This window comes from Myotis lucifugus, unplaced genomic scaffold (assembly GCF_000147115.1).
Source record: "Myotis lucifugus unplaced genomic scaffold, Myoluc2.0 scaffold_0, whole genome shotgun sequence".
NCBI classification, from domain to species: domain Eukaryota; kingdom Metazoa; phylum Chordata; class Mammalia; order Chiroptera; family Vespertilionidae; genus Myotis; species Myotis lucifugus.
This window is the reverse complement of record NW_005871048.1, coordinates 46,962,267-46,971,225: the sequence shown is the minus strand read 5'-3', so window position 1 is coordinate 46,971,225 and position 8,959 is coordinate 46,962,267. Positions and strand designations below refer to the sequence as shown.

The 8,959-nt window shown below is 39.5% G+C and overlaps 1 pseudogene; it reads left to right on the top strand.

Moving 5' to 3' along the window:
* Positions 1–7,772: 7,772 nt before the first annotated feature.
* LOC102426848 lies at positions 7,773–8,420 on the top strand (annotated as a pseudogene).
* Positions 8,421–8,959: the final 539 nt, after the last annotated feature.

Genomic DNA, 8,959 nt, shown 5'->3' with positions numbered 1-8,959 from the left:
GCGAGAGGGCGCAGGCCAGGCCGAGGGACCCCACTGGTGCATGAATCCATGCACCAGGCCTCTAGTTTTATTACTAATACTAATAGCAGTTAACACTTCCATTATACTTAACCATTGCCAGATACTGTTCCAAGTACTTTATATTTCTTTTCTTTTTTTTAAATATACATTTTTATTGATTTTAGAGAGGAAGGGAGAGGGAGAGAGAGATAGAAATATCAGTGATGAGAAAGAATCATTGATTGGCTGCCTCCTGCATGTCCTCTACTAGGGATTGAGCCTGCAACCTGGGCATGTGCCCTTGGCCGGAATCAAACCAGGACCCTTCAGTCTGCAGGCCCACACTCTATCCCCTGAGCCAAATTGACTAGGGCATACTGTCTTATTCTTGAGTATATTTCTTTTCTTTTAAAATAATTTAAAATGTTTTATTTATTTATTTTTTATTTTTGTTGTTAATTCTTACCTGAGGATATTTTTCCATTGATTTTTAGGGTAGTGAAAGAGGGAGGGAAAGACAGAAACATTGATGTGAGAGAAACACATTGATTGGTTGCCTCCTCAATGAGACCTGTCAGGGAGCCTACAACGAAGATACATTCCCTTGACCGGAATCGAACCCGGGGCCATTCCCTTGACCAGAATTGAACCCGGGGCCCTTTGGTCCACAGGCCGTTGCTCTATCCACTGAGGCCAAACTGGCTAGCGCAGCACTTTATATTTCTTAACAGAGGTATGAAGCACTTTTTAAAAAATGTTTTTATTGATTATCAGCGAGGAAGAGAGAGAGAGAGAGAGAGAGAAACATCCATGATGAGAGAGAATCATGGATCTGCTACCTCATGCACGCCCCCTAATGGGGATCGAGTTCACAGCCTGGGCATGTGCCCTGACCAGGAATCAAACCAGTAACCTCTTGGTGCACAGGATGATGCCCAACCACTGAGCCACCGCAGTCGGGCCCTATGAAGCACTTTTATTCTCATGTTAACTGATGAGGAAACAGAAGCATAGGAAAAAAAGTGCTAGTAACTTTTGTTCAAGGTCACACAGGCTGGTAAATTATGGAGCTAGAAACAGCCTGTCTGACTGGTACTTCTACTGTCTAGCTAGTACTACCTGTGATGCATCATCTACATATATAAAAAGCCAGCAACCATAACCCCGGAATGACTGGTCACTATGATGCCCACTGTGGCCAGCGAACTGGCCCGATCTGGGGGTGAGGCTGGCTGGCCAACCCCACCCCCGATGGGCCCCCACCACCCCAATTGGCCCGCAGCCCCTCCCCTCCATTGGCCCTGCCCCTAATTGCCTGCCCCCTACCCCAATAGGGGGCAGGGCCAGCCCATCAACCGCCTGTGGCCCCACCCCCCGGCAGGCCCCACCCCCGATGGGCCCCCACCACCCCATGGGCCTGCGGCCCCTCCCACCAGCCAGCTCCGCCCCTGATCGGCCCCCCACTCCGATCAGGGGCAGGGCCGACCAGCCAACCACCCATGGCCCCTCCCCCAGGCCACTGGTCCCCCATCAGCCTCCCCTACCCCATTTGGGGGCGGGGCCAGTTGGCCCACTGCCCATAGCCCCTCCCCATGGCTGGCCCCACCCCTCCTGATCAGCCCCCACCACCCCTATCCACCCGTGACCCCTCCCCCCAGCCAGCTCTGCCCCTGATTGCCCCACCCCCACACCAATTGGGGGTGGGGCCGACCTGCCCACATCCCCTCCCCATGGCCAGCCCCGCCTCCAATTGGTCCCCTCCACCCCAATCGGGGGCTGGTCCCCTCAGTCAATTGCCCACAGCCCCTTCCCCCAGCCAGCCCAGCCCTGATCAGGGGCAGGCCAGCTGGCTAACCTCCAGCAGCTGCCTCCTTCTGAAAGGCCCTGCCCCGATCCACCCCTATTGGGGCCGGGCCGGCCAGACCCCACCCGTGCACAAATTCATGCACTGGGCCTCTAGTCATTAAATAAGATAAACCTAAAGAAGGTTCATCTCTAGGTTTATAGTCTCTTGCTACTTTCTAGAGCAGCCGTGGGCAAACTACGGCCCGCGGGCCGGATCCGGCCTGTTTGAAATGAATAAAACTAAAAAAAAAAAAGACCGTACCCTTTTATGTAATGATGTTTACTTTGAATTTATATTAATTCACACAAACACTCCATCCATGCTTTTGTTCCGGCCCTCCGGTCCAGTTTAAGAACCCATTGTGGCCCTCGAGTCAAAAAGTTTGCCCACCCCTGTTCTAGAGTGTCTTTCACTGTGGCCAGAATTTTAACTTGTATTCATAGCTATGATTTTTAAGGTGTATTTTTAAAATTTGACTTGAAAACCTGCATTATAAATTCCTTTTATGAGTGAGTTTCAGCTTTGGAGGAAGGTTGTGTGGGGTGATTTTGTCATCTTCTATCAGACATTCTAAACTTTTAAATGAGGAATGACATGTAGGCTAGATCTAATTGTGGTATATATGCAGTGAAGGCAATTTTTCAAAGTATATTAAAGAAATATATCTATCTCATTTAAGCACCTTTTTAAATGTTATGATTAAACATTATACTATTAATTATTGCTGGTAAGATGATTTAAATTCTTTAAAAGAGAGAGTTTATTGGGAAGATGTTAATTGGAAGGATGTAATAGAACCTGCCAGTACATTGAAACTCTTACTAACTGAATAAGCTGATCACATAAATTGGAAGCTCATTTAGTGAATTATTGTGCTTAAAATTCAGGTGACTCCTTGCCTGATCCTGGCTTATGTAACACTCTGTTTACTTAAAGCATTTTTCATTGTTAATTGATGTCAGATCCATAATGTTGGAAGGTATTATACAGAAAATATGATTAAAAAGATAGCATGTAGAGTAAGTCTACAGAAACAAGGTTTAAATTTTTGTACTTAATTTAATTACACCAGTACAGTTTAGAAGTGTACCTGTTAAATATTTGCTGACAGTGACCAGCTTTTTTATATGTGAAGTATAGATATTTTATAATTTCAGTGTAAAGGGCAGAGCCTGGAGTCTCTTCTAGTGTTGCTATTGGTCTGGGTAAAGGCCTGCAGAAGTCCAAAGGTAGCATACTGAATTTGTTATTGTGGAACCTTTGCATCCTGCTACTGCTTTATATGAACTCATTTCTACAAAGATGGTGGTCATGAATTTTATAAGTATTTGTCATAAAATAAACATTTAAAATTCAGGTAACAGAAGTTTATAATTGATTGTTGTATTTGAGTAAGGACTTTTTAAAATGTCCTGTTTCTTTAGCATTCTTTAAGCTTTCTTAGCACTTAAGATTTTGTACTCTTGCCAACATTACTAGTTTTCTCTTCCTTCCCTCCCCCAATTATCACCTGTGTAACTTTTGTCTTATACTTTCTATACTTTCTCCAGACCTGCAGTAAAGCTGAGGACTGAAGTGACCAATGTCTGCTTTGTGATGATGGTGGAATCAAGTGAGACTTGAAGTCAGGAGATGGAGTAGCCTCAGAGCTTCAGCTTCTCCCCTCCTTCCTTGTCTCCCTCCCTCCTTCCTTTCCTCCTTCCCTTACTACCCTTATTCTCTCCCTTCCTTTTTTGGAATGGGGGAATGGAGTAGGAGGAGAGAGAAGTAGGAGGGAGTGATAGGGAAAAAGGCAAGAAATTGGAAGAGGTAGGAAGTACCAACGATGAGAATGTACTCCACTCCTTTCTTTCCCTGTAATTGTCTCCTCCCCTCCAACCTCCCTTGATTTAGGGAAATAAAGCTGAGGTCACAAGGACCTATGTATTCTGCTGCTTGGCTGCTATTTTTAGCTTGGCTCCACATTAGGCTGGCACCAGGCCATGATGGCACAGGGCCAATGCATTGTGGGACTGCTGGCAAGTTTCAAAAACCTGATTTTTCAGGTATCAGACTAATTTTCAGACATTCTACTGTGATATTCTACTTACCTCTACTTTTACTAAATGGATGTGCATGTTTTTATTTGTCTTTTGGCTTTTTAAAGAAGGGATTCATTAAAAAAAATATTGTTGAAAGTATTACATATGTGGGACTCATTTTTGATAGTATTATACTACTATAGCTATTTTGGATGGAAGAAAGATTTAAGAATTGCCTTATCAGGTCAGACTTACATCCAGCTCAATAATTTTGGTTTTGTGGCAGCACCAAGAGGTGTGAAATTTGCCCGATTGATTTAATGTGCCTTGGGCATCTTTAAAATTGCCATTGCTGTTGAAGTGTGGAGTTTCAATTGGTTCATATAATTATAGGTGTCATCAGACATTTAACAAAACATGTATTTATTTTTATGCAGTTATCAGTGTTCCCTTTGCTAACAAAGTTGTCTGTGTTTAGGTTTAGTTAGTGCTATAGGAATATGTAGGAATAAAAAAGCCCACTATTTATTCTCGTAGGAAGCAGCTAGGTTTTGGTTGAAATATCAGTATTTGGGTCTAGATTTTATATACCTTAGAGCCAGTATTTATGTGGGTTGTATTTGCAAATTGGGTTTCAAACTTTTGGATGCACGTGTAAACTTGATTATCAATTGTACTCACAAAGAAAAAATATATTGTATTTGCTCTTGAGTAATTTTGGAAAGAAGTAAAAAGAATGTCACATTGTGAATCTGTATCTTTGGAAGGGACTTTGGTAAGAATAACAGTATTTATATTCTTTCCATAGCGGTACACAGGAAAGCTGAGTGTAGGTTAGGGATGATGTTTGGTGTACCGTGGACTACACTAAATATGAATAGAAATAGGGATGATAATTGTTAGGCTTATTCAATGAATAGTGGTGTAACGTATTTAGATCTGTTGGGTGTCAGGAAAACATTTAGTTAGTGCATTGATCTGATGTCCTTCTTAAGATAGCACAAAATAATTGGCCAAAATAACTAGAAATAGAATCAAATTGATTTCTCCCTCCCCCCCTCACTTTAATGTAACTATTAGGTGAATTCTGCTGAATTCAATTTTGTGAAATAAGAAAGTATAAGGTGAAAAACACACAATACGATTAAAAAGTGGGAAGAAGACACCCGGATAGACATTTCTCCAAAGAGGACTTACAGATGGCCAATAGACATAAAAGATATTCAGCATTACTAATTAGAGAAATGCAAATTAAAACCACAATGAGATATTTTACAACTGTCAAAATGGCTATCATCAATAAATTAGTAAACAGTAAGTGTTGGTGAGGATGTAGAGAAAAGGGAACCATTGTACTCTGTTGGTGAGATTGCAAATTGGTGTAGTCATTATGAAAAACAGTATGGAGGTTCTTCAAATAATTAAAAGTTGAACTACCATATGACCCAGAAATCCCACTATCCCACTTCTGAGTATTTATCCAAAGATATGTACACCCTTGTGTTCAATTGCAGCATTAATTGTAATAGCCAAGATATGAAGCAATTTAAGTGTCCTTTGATATACCATTGGATAAAGATGTGCTATATATATATATACAATGGAATATTACTCAGCCATAAAAAATGGAATCTTACCATTTGCAACAATATGGATGGATATAGAGGGTGTTATGCTCAGAGGATGTTATGCTCAGTGAAGTAAGTCAGACAGAGAAGGACAAATACTGTATGATTTAACATATGTGGAATTGAAAGATTAAAATACATGAACAAACAAAACAGAAACAAACATAAATAGAGAACATTTTGATAGTTACCAGATGGGAGGGGAGTTGGGAGGCTGGGTGAAAAAGGTAAGGGGATTAAGAAGTACAAATTGGCAGTTACAAAATAGTCACGAGGATATAAAGTACAGCATAAGGAATATAGTCAATAATATTTTAATAACTCTCTATGGTGTCAGGTGGGAAGTATCAGGGGGATCACTTTGTAAGTTATATAAATGTGTAACCACTACGCTGACCCCCGAAACTAATATAATATTGAATGTCGCTTGTAACTGAAAATAAAATTTTTCAAAAAGTGTGAGGGATTAGTGAAAGGTGAGTTGCCGTTCTAATAGCATATAGGAGGCAGATGTTATAGAGTTTATTTAAATTTTTATATCTTAAAATGAGAAACTTACATTGCGGATAACAGCCAGTTTGCTGTTACCGATCCAAGAATATTTTATTACTTAGGGTGAAAACAAAAATTTAGGAAATAATCAGAATGTCTTGGGGAAAGAATATTGACTGAGTGTCAAGTATATTGAACTATATCACAGTGTAGTAATTATACCATATGGTATCTGCAGTTAGAGGTTATGGTAGATATTCGAAAAGTGGCTTGGAGATACAACCATTAATCTATGTATATATATTTCTGCAGATAGGTGTACGTGTGTGTGTGTGTAAAATTTAATATGATGCATAGAACATTGTAATCTACTGGATGGTAGTAGGTAAATGACAATCTTTTGGATCCTTAATTTAATATAGATTTTATTTAGGTGAGTCATGTAAAAGATGTCAGCTCCAGCTTAACTAACAAGCTTGATTAAAACCAAAGCCCAGAAGGTAGTTTGACTAGTGCTGTTTAGCGTATGAGCAAATTGCTCAAATGACGTTCCTTATTGGAACTTGTCAGAGCAGTTTCTTTGGAGTTTTCATGGATCTCTTTGCAACTTAATAAAAAGGCATTTTGTCTAAGCTGTTTCATAAATAGCAGGAAATTCCAAAGTACTGGATAGTATTGCATTTTTGCTTTCAAAAAGGACTTTTGTGGTGGGAAAAACAGTTTTGTAAAAACTATTTATTTTAACAGTTTATATGGCAAAGTACTTTTATTTTAAAATGGACAGATTTTTTAAACATTCTTATATTAACAGTAATTTAAGTTTCATCCATGATTTTTCATGCTCATTTATTTTTTATAGTTTGTTTGCAGAGTTTATAATATTAGATTTGTTAGAAAAAAATTGGAGATACCAGATCAATGACTGATTTTATTCAAATTTCAGTGTATGTATTAGGTCTGAATTGGTATTAGTAGCTCATAGCTTAGCAGTGGGTTGTCTTTTGCTTTTGATAAATCATGAAGCTTTTGTGAAATTTATTTTTTGACACATAATGATATGCTTTGTATTTTTTAAACTGTGTGTGTGTGTGTGTGTGTGTGTGTGTGTTTTGGATTTGGAGAAGGACTGTGGTAGTGATGGGCTAAGTGGTGGTGGGATAAACTCAAGAAAGCACAAATTTAAGTAGCTATGTTTAAATATATAGAGGGTTCCTTTCCTCCCCCCTTTTCAGTTCAGGAATTTATGTTTCATTGTGCTGCTTATTTAATGTCATTATATAAAAACTCATATTTTTACTTACCCCCCCCCCCCCATTCTTTCTGTTAATGATAGTGACAGTTCAGAATGTAGTCTGTGAAAGTTCACGGTATGACAGTCTATTTTATGGTGGTATTAGGGATGTATTGACTATTGTATCTCTAAAAGGCTAATTTTAAAAATTCACTTCTTAAAGTGATGATTCCATCTTTGAGCCTTTACAATTTTGGAGCAGCTAGTTTTCTCCTTTTTGGTTTGCCTTTTTAATAATTTAGAATTGAGTTTTGACAACTCTTCAAGAAGCCTTATTTAATAAATCTAGAAAAATCTATATATCCTGACTCTTTCAAGAAGCCTTACTTGAGAAATCTACAACCATCGTATTGTTTTTAAAAAGATATAGTAACGCGTCTGGCTCCCGCTCTCACAGCCATTGCAGTACATTGAGCTCCATAGAGACAGCGCCGGGGCAAGTGTGAGCCGGCCGGGCACTGGGTGACTGTGTGCTCGCTGAGGGAAAGTAATTAAACCTGGGCAAAGGAGATCCTAAGAAGCCGAGAGGCAAAATGTCATCGTTTGCTTTCTTTGTGCAAACTTGCTGGGAGGAACAAAAGAAGAAGCACCCAGATGCTTCAGTCAACTTCTCAGAGTTTTCTAAGAAGTGCTCAGAGAGGTGGAAGACCATGTCTGCTAAGGAGAAAGGAAAATTTGAAGACATGGCAAAGGTGGACAAGGCTCGTTATGAGAGAGAAATGAAAACTTATATTCCTCCTAAAGGGGAAACAAAAAAGAAATTCAAGGATCCCAATGCACCCAAGAGGCCTCCTTCGGCCTTTTTCTTGTTTTGTTCTGAGTATTTCCCAAAAATCAAAGGAGAGCATCCTGGCCTATCCATTGGTGACATTGCAAAGAAGCTGGGAGAGATGTGGAATAACACTGCTGCAGATGACAAGCAGCCTTATGAAAAGAAGGCTGCTAAGCTGAAGGAGAAATATGAAAAGGATATTGCTGCATACTGAGCTAAAGGAAAGCCTGATGCTGCCAAAAAGGGAGTTGTCAAGGCTGAAAAAAGCAAGAAAAAGAAGGAAGAGGAAGAAGATGAGGAAGATGATGAGGAGGAAGAGGTGGAGGAAGATGAAGAAGAAGATGATGATGAATAAATTGGTTCTAGTGCAGTTTTTTTTCTTGTCTATAAAGCATTTAACTCCCCTGTACACAGCTCACTCCTTTTAAAGAAAAAAATTGAAATGTAAGGCTGTGTAAGATTTGTTTTTAAACTGTACAGTGTCTTTTTTTGTATAGTTAACACACTACCGAATGTGTCTTTAGATAGTCCTGTCCTGGTGGTATTTTCAATAGCCACTAGCCTTGCCTGGTACAATATGGGGGTTGTAAATTGGCATGGAAATTTTAAGCAGGTTCTTGTTTGTGCACAGCACAAATTAGTTATATATGGGGATGGTAGCTTTTCATCTTCAGTTGTCTCTGATGCAGCTTATACGAAATAATTGTTCTGTTAACTGAATACCACTCTAATTGCAAAAAACAAAAAAGTTGCAGCTGTTTTGTTGACATTCTGAATGCTTCTAAGTAAATACAATCTTTTTTATTAAAAAAAATAAAAAAAATAAAAAGATATAGTAAACCAGGTAGGTACATTTAGGTAATCTGGTTTTTACCTAGTGAAAGTAGGTAGACCAAGGGGTTGTTGCAG